General features: G+C 35.9%; 1 protein-coding gene and 1 long non-coding RNA gene across 12 annotated transcripts in view; one reads left to right on the top strand and one right to left on the bottom strand.

Moving 5' to 3' along the window:
* The window catches only part of LOC103472503 (uncharacterized), a 32,604-nt gene that overhangs the window by 3,963 nt on the left and 11,879 nt on the right, over positions 1-16,762 (top strand). For 7 of the 9 annotated variants that reach the window (XR_001777089.1, XR_001777094.1, XR_001777093.1 and 4 more), the window contains one exon: positions 166-210. This is a non-coding gene — a long non-coding RNA (uncharacterized LOC103472503). Of the gene's footprint in view, positions 1-165; positions 211-10,381; positions 10,422-16,762 lie in introns of all 9 variants that reach the window. The other 2 variants (XR_001777090.1, XR_001777091.1) reach the window with 1 other exon arrangement.
* The window catches only part of LOC103472502 (40S ribosomal protein S19), a 38,422-nt gene that overhangs the window by 13,681 nt on the left and 7,979 nt on the right, over positions 1-16,762 (bottom strand). The gene's annotated exons all lie outside the window — the stretch shown is intronic.

The raw sequence follows: 16,762 nt of genomic DNA, 5'->3' as shown, positions 1-16,762 counted from the left end.
ACATATAAAAAATTTTGAAGAGTATATAAGGAAAATCACTATTTTGTGTCAATCTTTCACACAAAGTCCTGATAAAATACATTAAACTTTCTGACTTTAATGTGATAAATAATAAACAAACTGTGGATAAAATATTCTTTAATATAATATATATTTCTATTTCAGGTTGAATTTAAGATGACCTGAACTTTTGGACATGTTTTATACAAGGTAAGTCTATACAATTTGCTCTAATTTCTCAAAGAATATAATTTACTAATTTATTATCCCAGCTGAGTGGATGCGTTTAGAAAGGTTCAGTGAATTCAAATGTTTTTTTGTTTTTTTAAACCGAGTTTTGCCTGATAGCACTCAGCAGACTAGAACACTTGGTCAGCCGTTTTAGTCTGTGGCTCGATCGAAATGTCAATGCACCATCAGCATAATTCAATTACTCTGCCCTGAGTCATTCTGTCATGATTAACCTAACAGATATGTGCTAACCATGGGCCAGTCTGAAAGCAACAAACAGGGAAGCTTTCTGTTTCGCAGCATGCCTGTTGGAGTCAGTCCGGCACAAACTGTAGATTATGACTTATGTTGGTTAGCAACAAGTGGAAAGGTCATCAGGTGGTCACGTCCCGATTATCAGATGTTGCTGAAAAGTGAGAGACTGCAGGCATAAAGCCGGGCCTGTGGTTTAGCCTTGAAGCTAGTTTTGGAGATGGCCTCACATTACATTTCTGTCTTTGTGCTAATGTCACCCCATACCCCCCGATCAGCAGCACCACAATAAGAGCTACATTCTGCCTCCGCCGTACAATTGAGCCCTTCTTGGCCTGATATTTTCACAATGTTTTTGCACGGCCCCTTCGTACACGTGTGCACACGGCCCTCTGCGAGCAGCGGGGGCTGTTGATTCAGCAGGTCAAGCTGCTCACCTGATGCTTCAAATCTTGTGGAAGGTATTTGCTTAGAGATTTGTAGAACTTCCACTGTAAATATACTCCAGGTCACCAGTTAGATTTTCAAATACATTTCTCAGCGCCCACTCAGAGCTGCTACTGTTGATTATAAAAATGCACAGCCTTTCCAGAAGGTTTGAAGGCATTATTTGTGGGCCAGCCGTTGCAGTACAGTATGGCAGTATTGCATGGGTTAGTTAACATCTGACCAGAGGAATGTGTTCGGGTCATCAGGGAGAATTCCTCAGTGCTTTGTGACTAGGTCATTGCACTGACAAGAGTCTGCCACCTATTTTAGCATGCATACCCTCACTCTAATTCTGTCCTTTCCTCTCCTCTTTCTATCTTTTGCATTTCGTCGTTCCCAGCTTTTGTTTGCTGTCGCTGTCTGTTTCTGTGTCTGGTGTCCCTTTTTATTTAATCTGTCTACTTTGCTGTCCTACTTTGCCTCACGTTTTTTCTCGCCCTCCCTCCTGGCTTTTATCCGTCCCCTTGCTTGCTTGCTTCGCCCGTGTTTTTCCTTTTTCGCAATTCATGCCTTCAGGTGTTTCTGCACCAGACGCCATTATTCTGTTGTCGTTGAACCCCGAGCTCCACTTTTTAAATATTTTTCTGCCTTCGTGTCTGTCTTGCGTATTGAGTTCAGTGCTGCAGGTGCTTTTGGAAGGGAAATGCTTTGAAAAGCCGCCATGCTTGTTTTCAGTGCGGTACAGTAACATACAGCTGGCCATGTATGATTTATACATCATGTTCCCACACACTGCAGCGAGGTCTGCTGTAGCAGCAGGGTGGAGGAGTTAGCTTTGGTTCCTCATTGGTTGGCAGCAGGGGCGACAGACAGACCCTCAGGTACTGAAGTGTTTCCGCCGATGGCAGATGAGCCAATTTGACACAATCTGATCCTCACACATGTTCACTGGTTGAAATGAGCTTTTATTTGTTTTACACAGATGTGGATCATTATCATTTTAATATATAGAGAGTGAAAGCCACATCAGGGTGTTATTATTTTCCTCTCTGCAGTGTTATTTTTATTCTGCAAAAGTCTTTTAATTAAACAGGTCCTCTAATTTTCTGTTGACGGCGTTTAAATAGACAGCATATATACAATATTTTTGGAATCAAATCCGTGTTTACATTACACTAATTTCAGTGTCAGCTATGTGTGAAATTGTAAAACTATTTTAAGGAAGTCAGACTCAGCATTTTGGACTCATTAGATACCATTTCACTGACCGTGTTTGTTTGTATGCGTTCGCCACCAAAGCCCAGACAGCGAGGAGAGGTCAGACGTGACTAATAGAAGCAACTGATGATGTCACAGACAGCATCGTGCCGCTTTTGCTGCCCCGCTGCCCCGGCTTTGGGACGCTGGCAGAGGCAGCACTCAGGCACCCGTGGGTAACACACGCCAAAGCACATTAGAGGCAGGGAGATGGAGAGAAGCAGGAGAGAACGGCACAGAACACAGCTCAAGGGGACAGAGAGAGACAAACAATGAGACAGAGAGAAAAAGAGACAGACGGGTGGGGGGTGTCAGATTTAACAGCAGAGAAAGCTGAAAAATAAAGCAGTGAGACATGATTCTTGCTTTGTTCAGCAGACTGTCTGGTTGTAGTTGAGGAATATATATATCAGAATCAGAATTCCTTTATTGTCATTGTGCTAGAAACACACACATATATATATATATATATATACTGTATATATATATATATATATATATATATGTGTGTGTGTGTGGGGGTGTGTGTGTGTGTGTGTGTGTGTGTGTGTGTGCGCGTGTGCGTGCGTGTGTGTGTGTTTCTAGCATATGTAGGTGTAAAACCTCCAGAATTTAATTCCCACCTTGTCTTCTGTGTCATACCGTTATATTCTTCTTTCCCGTTTCACTGTGTGTTTAAAAAAAAATAGCAAAAACATAATGTTAGCGTCTTAGCAGCCAACATATAGGCAAAAGAAACTATCAAAATGTTAAATCGTTGCTTGACTCTCACTCTGCACTGGCCCCTTTTGTAGATAAAAAGATATTTTTATCTCCAGCTTCTCACATGTTCCCTCAGTTAATCTTGTTTATATCCATGGCCTCTGTCTGTCAGCTTTGCTCACTGAGTGAGATTGCCGGAGGTAAAAACGATAAGTTAACACTGGTGATATGAGTGACAGTGATGCATTTGAAGGACTGCTGAACTTGCTGCATCGGACATTATTCTTCATGGAAGAAGAAGAATGGATCTAGAAAGACTGAGGTTTTTCTAGATCCTTCGAATGCTAGAAAATAGTGTTTATAATGATTCATATGAAGCAGTAACAACTGATCAGTGACTTAACAGATGCAATTTCAGTGGGTATAATTACACATATATTTATTTGATATTTTTCCTTCATAGTTTTCAGTTTTCCTTTTATTTTTCATACTTATATGACTATGTAATAGTTTTATTTAATACAAAATGTAATAAATTCACAAAAACAAATTATTACCCACCTATTTAAAAAAGTCATCTATATGGAAAAATGTAACTCTTTACTATTTAATAATCGATGATTCTGATGAAAAACTGACACATTTATAGGTTTTTTATGTAACCTCTTAAGCCTTTTTATACAGTTAAAATATTGTAAAAGATACAAATAAACAAATAATTCAATTCCCTTTTTAGATAATAAAATAAACATTTTATTGCCTTATGTGCAATATAGCATTCCTTTAGTGAATTTGATCAAATGAAACTAAAACTATGCCACTTAAGGAGTTTTGGGTAAATCATATTTCCAGACAAAGGTGTTTTTATATATCTCTTTACAGTTTTTGCTTAATTACATCTCTGAATATGTTGTTTCTTTAGCAAATGGCCTTTTATTAGTCTATATACTCCAGTTAACAATTAATTGACTGCTAATTTAGTTGACGATTATTTCAATAATCAATTCATCTCAATGAATCCAATTAATCGTTTCAAATCTACATATTTGCTAGATACAGTTCCACATTCACATTTATAAAAGGTAAAATATTTTATCCAGCGGGAGTCGACTCGGCTGAACTTGTCACCAGTGGTGCAGGAAAGCAAATAGTCAAAACTATAAGAACAGAAGCAGAAGGGACTTCACTGAGTTATAAATATAAATAATGTAAAGTTAAAAAGATCCCAGGTCTTATCAAAAGTGACAATGTGATTCTGAGTAGATCAATTACTTTTTTAAAGACTAGCACAAGACTTGATGCCTAAAAGTCACAGAATAACCATCGGGCGGAGTAGCTGTCTCCCATCTCAGTAAAAAGCAATATTTATATCATGAAGGATTTTTAGGAATGCAGTAATTGTTGGCTAATCTTTTATAGGTGCTATTTCATTGGTACTAATGTAATGTTTGGCCTGTTCTACAGTTATTCAGACTGGACACAAATTATATTGTCCAAAATGGTAGCAGAGTTTAGGAAGCTCAGATGAAAAAGAGAAGAAAGACGAAAACAGGCATAAATCACAACTTCACCAATATTAGGTTTTTGCAAGATTTCCTAACATGTGCAGACTGACACTATATTAATTTATAAATGTTTAGCTTTTCCAGTCAGTAATGAATAAATCTGTATTTTAAAATGTATTGACATTAGTTACAATGTAAGCAAATAACTTTTAGAATTACAAAACCAGATAAGTTTTTTATGTGAAGTTTTAATTTTGTAGATAAAATTCATTTTGTACTCGTTACTATTTGTTTCTCTATTGCCCTGGCGTGTAACTAAATATTATCAAATATGGCTATTCAGGAACATCTACCTTGAAAGCATAAAAAAGAAGAATTAAAGTACTAATTGTAATTCTTGTCAGGACGGAGGGAACCTTGAACTTGAGGTAGATAGCACTCGTCCTCGGCACTCAGCTCCCCTGTGTTTGTTTTCGCCACAATCACTTCAAAGTCACATTGAGTTCCGACTCCCAAATGACTCTTGAAGCTTTGATATTACAGCCAGAAGAGGAGCTGGTACACAAAACCCAGCAAACATATTTTGCTGTTTCAAGGTCACTCTCCAAAAGCAAAAACATCGAAAGTATTTTTTGAAACATTTCTTCAATTTTAACCTAACAATTTTAGCTCTAACATCAAAAAAGGCAAACAATCCGTAATTTGTATATTTTCTTTTACCTTTTTGTGACATTATAATTTATGCTTGTCAGATAAAATACCTACCTTTATAAAATTGTATTGATTACGTTAAAGAAGTTCATATAATAATAACATATTAATTGACTAAATATAAATGTAAACAAACATCACTGTTAGGAATAATGAAACTAATACCTTTTTTTTTAACTGTTTTGGCAACAGTTTTCTGTTTTATAGTTCAGGCTTTTTGAGTTTAAATCATCAATAATAATTAAGATTATTCTTCAAACTTGTATAAATTACATGAATCTGGTATAGTAGAAAATTAAGACAACAAAAGTTTAGTACCACTCTTACAGATTGAGCAGTGAACAGATTTAACCTCTAAGTTTTGCTGTTTTCAAGTCTGAATGTTTTCTTTATGTTCACATATTTTGCATTTGCTGAAAATATCAGCAACTTAACCTAAAAGGTCAAAATTGAGTCTTCACTAGCTTGAAGTATGAGATAGTATGCATGAGTTTACATCAAAAATTTAAAAAGTTATGTTTTTAAACCCACTAATTGTTCAACGATTACCTTTCTTAAGACTTAAAGTCATTTAAAGAGTTTTCTAGTTTTCTCCAACTTTTTTGAAGCATAGCACAGTGCTGCCCCTCACCCACCTGCTGCTGCACAGGTGGGTTAAGATGAAGAAAAAATGTGAGGTTTGGATTTTTTTGTTTGCATTTGTTGTTATACTAGAAACAAACGTTTTTTGGATCAAAATATCAATAAAATATCATACAAATAACATTAAAACCTATGCAATAAGCAAAAAGTTACATTAATCTATCAGCAATGAGCATATTTGTTGATTCAAATTAAAAATATGCATATATTTTCATATATCTATTATACTGTGAAAATCTTAAGCCATTAAGAAAATGTAAAATGTAGTCTCAACTACAGCTGCTGTATTCAGTTATTATTTTTGAGATTTGAGATAATTATTTATTTATTTTTAACCACGATCACACTTCTGCGCTTATCAACAGGCTGCTTCTGACTAAACAAACCAGAATTTGTACTAAGTAATTTGCTGTTCTGTAGAGATGAAGTTAATAAATTCCGGAAGAAATGATATCCTCTCATGAAGCTTTTTATCATATAAAAGATAAACTAAAATCTAAAACTATCGGAAAACATTCTTCATTTACATTGCTTAAATAGATTCTAATAAAGTGATTCATTATAAGCTCATTTAAAAGCAGCACTAATTACTGTCTTTCACACCCACTCTCCACTAAAGACCACCATCAATAATGCAGCAGTGCCCCCTTTGTCTCAAGTCCACGGCTGCTGTAGTCCCTCTGCGTTTCCTCGCTTAACCATCCATTTTACCTGCCAGTGACCTCAAAGCTCTGAGGTTTTGGCTTCAGAAACGAGTGTTTTTTGTGTAGTTAATCGCCGAGCTGCTGGTAACACATCGCCACGTCCAACCAACCCACCGACATCCCTCCTTCTCCTCCTCCTCCTCAACCTGCTCGTGCTCCTCTTTGGTGCATCACCCCACTCGCTTGCTTTCAATCTCTCCTTCCCTCTCCTTCACTCTCTGGTTTAATATTGATCTGAATTCATTTGTTTTCTATTGATCCGCCACTCCACCCTCTGCCGCATTGAGCAGACGCTAGGACACATACCACGCACACAAAAGCTTTCTGATGCAGCTCTCTGGCAAGCCTTGCACATGAACATGCACAAACATCTAAAGGAAAAACGCATTTACTATCCCACCATACATGTAAGGTCATGAACGCACAATCACGTCAGAGAGGAACACTTGCAATCACATACTCTTCATGGGAGATTCAAGAGGCTGAAAACACAATGGCTTTTAAGAGGTTTCAAGTAAGCTAATGGCATACAAAGGAACCCGAATTCTGTATTGATCCAACACTTTAGCAGCGAGATGAAAACACAGGCCGTCTAGATCTGCCACGAGCGTGCGACACAATTAAGACTGCAGTTCATTTCTCAGGTTGGCTCAAATGTGCTTAGAGTCATTAGAGCAAAAAAAATGAAAGGAGTTCATTTTGGTGGTAATTGTGCAGAGCTATATGAATCAAGATGACATTTGTGCCAGTACCGTATTTTCCGCATCATAAGGCGCACCTAAAAACCTTCAATTTCCTCAAAAGCCAACAGTGCGCCTTATAACCTGGTGCGCCTTATATATGGACCAATATTGAGCCACAACAGGTCTAGCAACTACGGTAAGCAGCCGCCGACTTCATTTTCCCCAGTAGAAGAAGAAGTGCGCGGTGCATGCTGGGATAGTTATCAGAACGCTGGTTTGTTAAAAAAGTTTGATAATACATTTAAAGCCAGGGGGGGAGGGGCGGGGGAAGAGAGACAGAGACTGCGGCGGCAGCGTGTCGGTTGGTCTGTGTTACCCAGAAAGCAGTTGGGCACAATATCGCAACACCAACACCGTGAGTGAAACGATGACTGGGGCAGATTACTATATAAAGTACTAGGGGACCACTTCTTTACAAATGTGGATGTGAAATAATAGAGTACGGAACAAACAACCCAAGCTGTAGCGTTTATTCTATGCGCCTTATAATGTGGTGTGCCTTATATATGAAAAAAGTTTTAAAATAGGCCTTGTTTTAAAAGTTTTAAAATTGGTCTTGACTGAAAAGAGCCTCGATATTGAACGAAGTCAGTCAAGGTTAAAGCAAAACTCAACAGCATTTTGTAAATACTACTAGAAATTGGGAAAAATGCAACGACTAACAATGAACAGAAATATTGTTGAAACATTTGGTTTTGGTTGAGTCATGTTAATTTCACCCTGAATGGGAGAGGATATACATCTCTGGAAAAAATGAAGAGCCCACTGCACTGAGCCCCATTGAAAACCTCCTGGTTGTTCCACCAAATGTTGATTTCTGACCTGAGTTAAAACATTAGTATTGTTGTTTATAAGTGAATATGAACTTGTCTTCTTTGCATTATTTGACGTCTGAAAGTTATTTGAACCATTTCTCATATTCTGCAAATAAATATTACATTTTTGCTTGGAATTTCAGAGACATTTTGTCAGTAGTTTATAGAATAAAAGATCAATGTTCATTTTACTCAAACATAAACCTGTAAAAAGTTAAATTAGAGAAACTGGTAATTTTGCAGTGGTCTCTTAACTTTTTCCAGAGCTGTATATACATTTAAATCGTTCCTCACGTGAAAAAAAACATTGGCCGTCATTAAGTTGGTATTAGTTTCAGTTTAAAGCAATTCCTTTGCTTTAAACACCCACTTTAAATATTATAAGATATGATAAAAATCATATCTTTAAATCATATCTTAAAGATATGATAATAATCATATCTTTAAATATATTTGTATGGATTAATTTAGCCCATTTAAAATGCTGGAAAACGTTTTAACTGTTAAGTTTTATTTATGGTGTCCTTGTGAATAACTAAAATATTCAATAACAACTAAAATCCAAATAATGCTCTCCCTGTAAACAATGGTTGACTGAAGGCTGATGGAGATTAATTTTGTCAATTTAATCAGTCCATTGTCTTGTAGGACAGAATGTAAAAAAGCTAGTAATTTCACACAGAAGTTTCTCATTTTACCCACATTTTCCATAATTCATCTTAAATCACATTGACTTTTTTTCTTTTTTTGATTGCATTGGTGGCATTTTTCACTCTGGCTGATACATTTAGATGTTACTGGCTGTGACACCAAGCCAAGGCAGCAAACAGTCCTGTCTGATGACATTCGGTGCTGGACATTCAGTCTTCCTGAAGGTCAGCTTAAAATAAATCTGCTTCTTAATCTTATTCATTGTAGCTTCTTTTAGAAGTTAGTTATCAGCTTCCTGCTCCTTCTTCTGTGAAAAAAGCGTATTTAAAAGTGGATTTTCAACTGCAGACTTTGCTGCAGTAGGAGTGTGTTGAATTTAGGTAATTCAATTCAAAAATACATTATTAATCCAAAGGGAAATTAAATTTTGTAACTCATATTATCCAAGTTCCTTCAAAGAGTTGTTGTAGCTGCAGATAGGAAAGATTTCCTGTAGCAGTCAGTATTACAGTAGTTCTAAAGAAGCCTCTGACTAAAGACACTTTTGTGTAAGTGTCATGCATTGGAGAGATGCAGTGGAGCCTAAAAAACCCGAAATAGTTACATTTACCATGTGTAAGCTAAGTAAATAAAATAATTGAATTATTAATTTTAGTAGGAAAGTAGTTTATTAAGTCAACTTAAAAAATGTTATTTATCATACATCACTGGATTCACAATAGTCATAAAAAGTCTTCAATTTAACTTATTGAAACCAGCAGAAAATCTGTTTTCTATGTCAATCTTCTTTTATGGTAACTAGTTTGTTTTTACTCTCCCTTCTTATTTAGGACTAAAGAGTCGTATAAACTGATTTGTTTTGTTTTTATCGCAGCCTCAGTGTTAAATATCTCAATCAAAGGTCTACATTTGACAGTCCACTGGTTTGCCTTGTAGACTCTAAAATATAGGTTGAAAAAGATAAATGTAACAATTAATTTATCTACTACTTATTAGTGTGAGTTGTTGAAGCTCTACTTCCTCGTATTTTTGATGAAAACTGTCCCATTTTGTCCTCGCCCTGACCGAACTTGTCAGCAAGTTTTAACCTGTCACTTCAAATTTTTGGTTGATGGCATCAAGTTGCCATGACACCAGACTATTTGGGTTGCCCTATGACCTCCTTTCAGGACACGCTGTGCTCAGTCAGAATGCATCTCGAGCAGCGGCTTGAGTTCAAAGGGCCGGAGAGGAAAGGAGCGAGGGCGGGGTGAGGCTGTGTGTCCTCCATGTTAAATTAGATAAGATGCCTGAGGCCGTACATGCTGACGGGAACACACAAACCCAAACATACGTATGAGGAGAACATGCCTACACAAAACACACATTTCTGTCATTGTTTCATTGTGTTGCAATGTCATAATTATTGCATTTGTTTGACTAACTCCTGTTAGATTATATATTTTGTTATTATTTATGCATTATTCATCACCAGTGTCTTTAACTGTCTTTGTTGTTTGTCTGTGTTTGCATTACTCTCTTCATTCATTTTACGATATTCAGTTTATTAATTAGTTTCCTAATGAACACGACATGTTTTAATCTTCCTTCATCAAAAATCCATTTTATTTCTTTGATTGTCACTAATATTACTTAGAAATAAACGTGTGTAAATGTATTGATCAATCTCAAATTTATTTTATATCATTTATTGTATAGCTAATCTAAGTAATGCTTATCTCCTTACATGCTATGTCCAGTGATAGATGCCTTCCCAGTGAGTTGCTTCCTGCTTTAAAGGTAAAGCTTTCTACAACATATTTTTTTCATGTTTAAAAGGAAAAGGAATGAAATTAGCTTGACATGTCAGAAAGTTTTACTGGGAATATCAGTAATCTAACATTTATGTCACTGATTAATGTTTTCTATCTGCATCAGTCGCTCTCTCGTGTTCCCTGATTTTTATTAAAGCTCTTAAAGATGCTGTAATATTGTTTAAATTAGTCTTTTTCTTGCATAGTTACAAAGAGACTGCTTTCTGGTTTCTTATATTTAAAACAATTAGCGTTTTACATTATTAAATGATTGCATAAGTTAAAAACACACATTGTACATTTATAAAGTTGTTCTCATTTGTTTCTTATCAAGTCCTTTTTTAATCCCTTTTTATATCAACTCTCTTCTGACCTTCAAAGCACAACTCAAAACTCTTCTGTTCAAGTTAGCTTTCTCACTTATATATATATATATATTTTTTTTAAAGTTATTTCACGGTTTTGTGTCTTTATAGCCATTTTTTAATGTTTAATTTGTGTTTTTAGTGTTGTAAAGTATACAGTGTTTTGAAAAGCGCTAACAAATAAAATGCATTATAAATATTATTATTATTAATGCAGTATAAACTTTAATGTTTTAAAAAATAATTGGTATGCATCTTTAGTAATCCATATTACCCATTTTCCTTTCTGCATTAGTTAGACACTAACTTAATATTTTAGTTTGAAAACTTAAACAGTTATCCTGTTCGGTTAATGATATTTTCACAGTTTAAAACGATCCAGTTTGCTTTAGTCAAAAGTACTGAGGCTATTTGGGGGAGGTGGTGTCAGTGTGGTTTCAAATTAACACTAGAGCGGTTCTTTTATGGTCTGGATGTGGTCCGACTCTGATCCGACACAGCTGCAAGATTGAGCCAACTGCCTTCCTGTAGCCAGGTATCAGTTGCATTGTGGGAAGCAGTAGAGTAAGGAACCTAATAGACAATGCGTTTTTTGTAAAAGATAAAGCCTGATGCAACTTTCAACATGTCCAAACAACAACATAATCTCGGATAATTTGGCTGGAAATGAACCAAGTAACACAGTAATGATATAAATAAATTCTCCATATTTTGTGCTAGCTCAGAACGTAGCATTTGCTTCCTGTATTTCCACTTTTGACCAGCAAACATACTGAATGCTGTTACATGGTTTGTAGTTTTTCTAAAAAAGAAGTCGAATCACCATAAAAAATTAACAAACTCAACAACAGATTTGAACCAAAGTAAACAAACTAGAGCTCTGAAAACAACACTGCAGAATATTTCACCCAAATTGTTTTTTCAGTAAGTAGAAGTAAAACTTTTTTTTTTTGATTTAGCGATTTCTCCAATGAAAAAAGTCTAATCTTCGTCGCTGAGAAAATCTGTCCACAGAGACTTAGACACAGACGAAGACAGATAATTTAGAAAGTCTCTGCAGAAGTAAATTGTAACACAGACATACACAATTTGGGTTGGAATGGTTCATGGATGCCTAAGCATTAAGACGAACTCCAACAAATGATTTCACTCTGCTTTGTTAAAAGGAATCTATAAAATGTTGTTTTCTTACCGAGAATTTATTATATCTCTGTTATAATAGAAGCTCTTCTGTGTAAATGAATGGATGGAGGGATGAAGAGAGAAATATAAGTGAAATTAAGGTGAGCTGCTGAGCTAAAAATATGAGTCTGTGGATAGACAGAATAAAGAATGAAGCTGATATTTTTAGAAAGCACATCTAAAGGAGGAATCTTCCATCACCAAAGCTCACCGCAGCATTTGAACATTATGCCCGCTCTAAATTTTTGTGAGAGCGCGCTGGAGATCATGGAAAAAGATTTAGATGCTCCTCTCTCATCCCAATCAAAAATAAAAAATCGGATCTGCCATGTGTGGGAACGGTTCAGACCTGAGATCCCCACTGGTGCTAATGCATCTCTTCAGTAAGAATGGTGTTTGGTGCGAGGCCAGGATAATTATTCACAAACCATAAATTATTAGCTCTCTTAATTTGATTCTATAGTGTGATTTATCACAAACCCCTCCTTTTTTTCTTGTATTTTTTTGCTCTCCTAGTACCTTATTTACAAAGCCAGAAATTGTTACCATGGGAACACAGTACCAGGCAACTTCAGTGGCTTGGCATGATGCCCAGTGGTTGCTAGGGCAGTGTTGTCAATGGCTATTGGGTTGTGTGGACCTGTCTGTGTGTGTGTGTGTGTGTGTGTGTGTGTGCGTGCGTGCGTGCGTGCGTGCGTGCGTGCGTGCGTGCGTGTGTGTGTTCTCTATGTGAATAGAAGTGAATATTATGTTTTAAATTATTATGAATGTAAAAATCAGGATTAAATTAATATATCAAAACTATTTCATGTTTTTAGGCATATTTTTATGCATCTGCAATGTATTTTTATGAGATAATGTGTGGCATTTTAAATAGTTTTTATTGCTGGTTTCGGTTTGTGGGTGTCATTCAAGCCTTTTTTAAATGATTTTGTCTAATGAGGGTTCTTGTTATTAGAATTAGGAATGTCTCATCTATGAAAATAGTAAATTAGTAGAGATGCTTCGATCAGTTTTTTTATTGGTCGATTGATACCAATATCCAATTTTCTTTGGAATCTGAACTTGCAAATCCGATTTTTCTAAACAGGACATAAAATATTTAAATTTTGCTCCATGTTCCTTGATGATAGTTCTGAATCCAACAAAAATTATTCATCAAATAATATATGTCTAACTTTAATCGTATTCCTACAGAAACAAAGAAAAGTTTGTTAATTTGTAAATAGAAATTCTTAGTTTAGATGTGGCTCAGATTTTCTGATCACCAATCAGTCAATCAAGGGATAATTGGACCATTTTGATCTCAAACTGATTGACTAGCTCATCTAAGAATTAGAAAATATTATTATTAGGCCTGAGAGTCAGTTTTGTCTTCCGTAAAATGGAAAGGAAACTTATTCAATATTCTTTGTTTGATGTTTTTGCATGGACAAAAAGGAGAATGGAACTCCAATTTAAACAAAATATTTTTTAATTGTAGTCAAATTAAGTTTGTCAAATTTATTTTATGTTTGTTTAACATGATATGTTAATAAACTTAATATATTGACTTGGATAAACTTAATTTGATTGGATCTATTTTATTTTTTAAGTGAACAATTTGCTCAGTAGGTTTGTTGTTTTTGTCAAAAATAATTGAACACTTTAATTCTGTGAATACAAGAAGAATTTGACTTAAATTTTTATCATAAAAAAACTTTTACAGGATTATTGTATAACACTTATATACTCCAACCCATATACTGAAGATTAATGCTTTAATTCAATAGAATTGTCTTTTTTTGGTTTCTAAAGTGTAATTCCAAACCTCCTTATTTGACCTGGGAGCCGCTGGGTTTTGGGCCCCGGGGCCACCCAGGCTTCTGGTACCAGAGGCTCCTGTTTAGACATGCCTGGGCACATTGGCACAGAGCTGGTGTTGGCACAACCATGCCGCATGCATGCGTGACCGTACTGCGAATGAGTCGGTGTGAGAGGTTTAAATGGGTAGAAGAGGAATCAAGGGGATGAAGGGAGGAGATTCAAGTAGTGCTTGTCAGAAAAAAAAAGAAAAAAGTTTCAAAAGATTTGGGAACTTTAAGTGTGCGGTGATGAAGGACGAATCAGAGACGCGTAGAGGGCAGAGAGGAGCGTCAAAGAGAGGCAGTGAAGGGTGGGCGGAGGCGGGCTTTTACAATAGCAGGAGGGAGTGGAGAGGTGGGGCTTTTGTTCGAAACGTAGCCAAAAAAATGTTTGTCAAATATGTGAAACTCTCAAACCAATTCAAATGGCGTTGCCTTACTTTGTCACATTTATCTAATTTATTATGAAATATTTTTTAAATAAACCAATCAGCTACTGCATCCGGCTGTGTTGTGTAATTCAAAGTGACAAGCACATATAACCGTGTCAGCTAATAGAGGGAGTTACCTTATGTGGAATCAGCAATAAGCTGCTTCCACTTCTACATCTGCAGTTGTATTTTGGTGCATTGACCAAGCTGAATAGAAGGCCTTGCAGCTCAGCTGTGCAGCAGCCATCAAATAATCCATGAGTCCTTGAGGCACACAGCAGCAGTGTCAAAACACATCCATTGACGGCTAATAACAGCCAATTTGCTGCTTTCGCTGGAGATCACCTCGGCGAGATGTCGAATGTGTGGGTGAACCCCATTATTTATGGAACATAATAAGAGAGATTGACTATATGGTGCCATTGCTCCAAGCTGTCATCCAATTACTTGGTCATTAAATTCTATTTGATACGTTGAAAACTAATGTAGAACAAGGCAATTTTAGCAGCACTCTGAAAATACCTTGTTTAACAGTACAAACCAGCAGCCTCCTTTCACTGAGAGCCGCTGTCATCATGACACCATGCAGGGAATCTGATGAAAGTATAGATGCATAGAAACACACTCTGTTTGCCAAATTGATCTAATTTAACAGGCTGGAAATTTAAAACCCCAAGTGTAGAATCTACTTGGTCATTATTTGACTTACTGATGTGTTCACATTGTCTGTGGTGTTTAGCTGTAATTTCTACAGGTGGCATTTTGCATTAGATAACCTTTAATAATATTCAGAGTTTTGTTGCTGAATTGTTTCAGGGGTGCTGCATAAAACATGTTGCTTTTCATTTAATAGTCACATTCTTATACAATAATAGCAACTTCAAAATGGATGAGTAATCTTTCTAATACAGTGCTGGCGAAAGTATTCACACACCTTAAACTTTTTCATATTTTGTCTTATCACAACCACAACCTTCTGTGAATTTTTTAAACATTATTTTTATTCTGGACTTTCAGAAGAACCATTCAAACATTTGTGATGCTCTTAATAATAGTAGAGGCAAACTTATATAGTCCAAGATTGCATGGATTTTAATTATACTTTCAAATTCGTACATGAATAACATTTAGGTCAGAATCAAATGACCGAACAGTTAAAACATCCAACAAAACAAAAAGGATATAAAAAAGCTCTCAGGCAGGTACAACAGAAATAAATCACATTTTCAAACATCTGACAACTTTCTTTAATCTCATTTATCAGGATAGCTTCAGTGAATTTTATTGGGATTTTCTGTGATAGACCTTCACTAAGTGGCACATATCAAATTAGAAAAATATTCCATTCACTTGATATCTCTTAATAAAGTCTATTGCAACTAGTTTCTTCAGATGTCATCTAATTCAGTGTTTTTCAACCACTGTGCCGCGGCACACTAGTGTGTCGTGAGTGATCGTCAGGTGTGCCGTGGAAATTATCCAATTTCACCTACCATATTTTCCGGACTATAAGCCGCTATGTTTTTCCTAAGCTTTGAACCATGCGGCTTGTAGCCCGGTGCGGCTTTACAGTTATTTGTTTGTTTGTTTTCAAAAAATGTTAAGGTGCGGCTTATAGTATGGTGCGCTCTATAGTCCGGAAAATACGGTAATTGGTTTTAAAAGATTTTTTGAAAATGAATTAATTATCTGCAAATAATGCCATCTTCGAGTATCTGCTGTAGTAATGACTAGCGGCATAATCATGTAATTTTCTTACCACTAGATGGCAGTAGGTACAGAGCATTTTACATTAAAACAAGAGAATTAGTGACGCATAAATGTTACAGGTAGCGGTGAGAGCATTGTATCTAGCAAAACTGTGACGACAGTGATGGAAAAGACAGTGAAGCTCAGCAGTAGTCGGAAAGAACATGGGTCCATTTCCCACAACATATCTGTGTGAAGTGAACTTATCAAGCTTGGCTACTATAAAAACTAAAAACAGAGAGAGAAACTGAGAGTTGTGGAGGAAGAGCTTTGTCTTTCTTCAATTTCTGCCAGGAAATCAACTGTTTTCATCCAAACATGCACAGGTTTCACACTAGGTGGGTAAAATATACAGATGTTGCCTTTTTTGTACAGGCAACTCTTCATATTGTAACAGTGAAATCTTTCCCAAATATTATTGCTTCTTTCAGAATAAGAATTATTTTCTGTATTCCTGCTATAAGAATACTTGTGGATTAGTTTGTAAAACACTTTGAAGTTTTCTACAACTTCTTTAAATTTAAGAGCACAGTGTTGTGACACTTTTCAGGTGTATTTTTGAAGTGAACATGTTAAGTGCAATTTGAAATAAGAAATGTAAAATATGATAAAAATAAATTTTTGTGTTTATTTGATTCCTATTCAAGACAATTTGATAAGAATGACTATATATGTAATATAGTCGACTACAGAGTATCTTTGTTTACATTTTTGGTTGGTGGTGTGCCTCGTGATTTTTTCAATTAAAACAATGTA

The sequence above is a fragment of the Poecilia reticulata genome, linkage group LG11 (genome assembly GCF_000633615.1).
Source record: "Poecilia reticulata strain Guanapo linkage group LG11, Guppy_female_1.0+MT, whole genome shotgun sequence".
Taxonomy (NCBI): domain Eukaryota; kingdom Metazoa; phylum Chordata; class Actinopteri; order Cyprinodontiformes; family Poeciliidae; genus Poecilia; species Poecilia reticulata.
The sequence above is the reverse complement of the archived record's forward strand: the minus strand, read 5'-3'. Positions and strand labels throughout refer to the sequence as shown.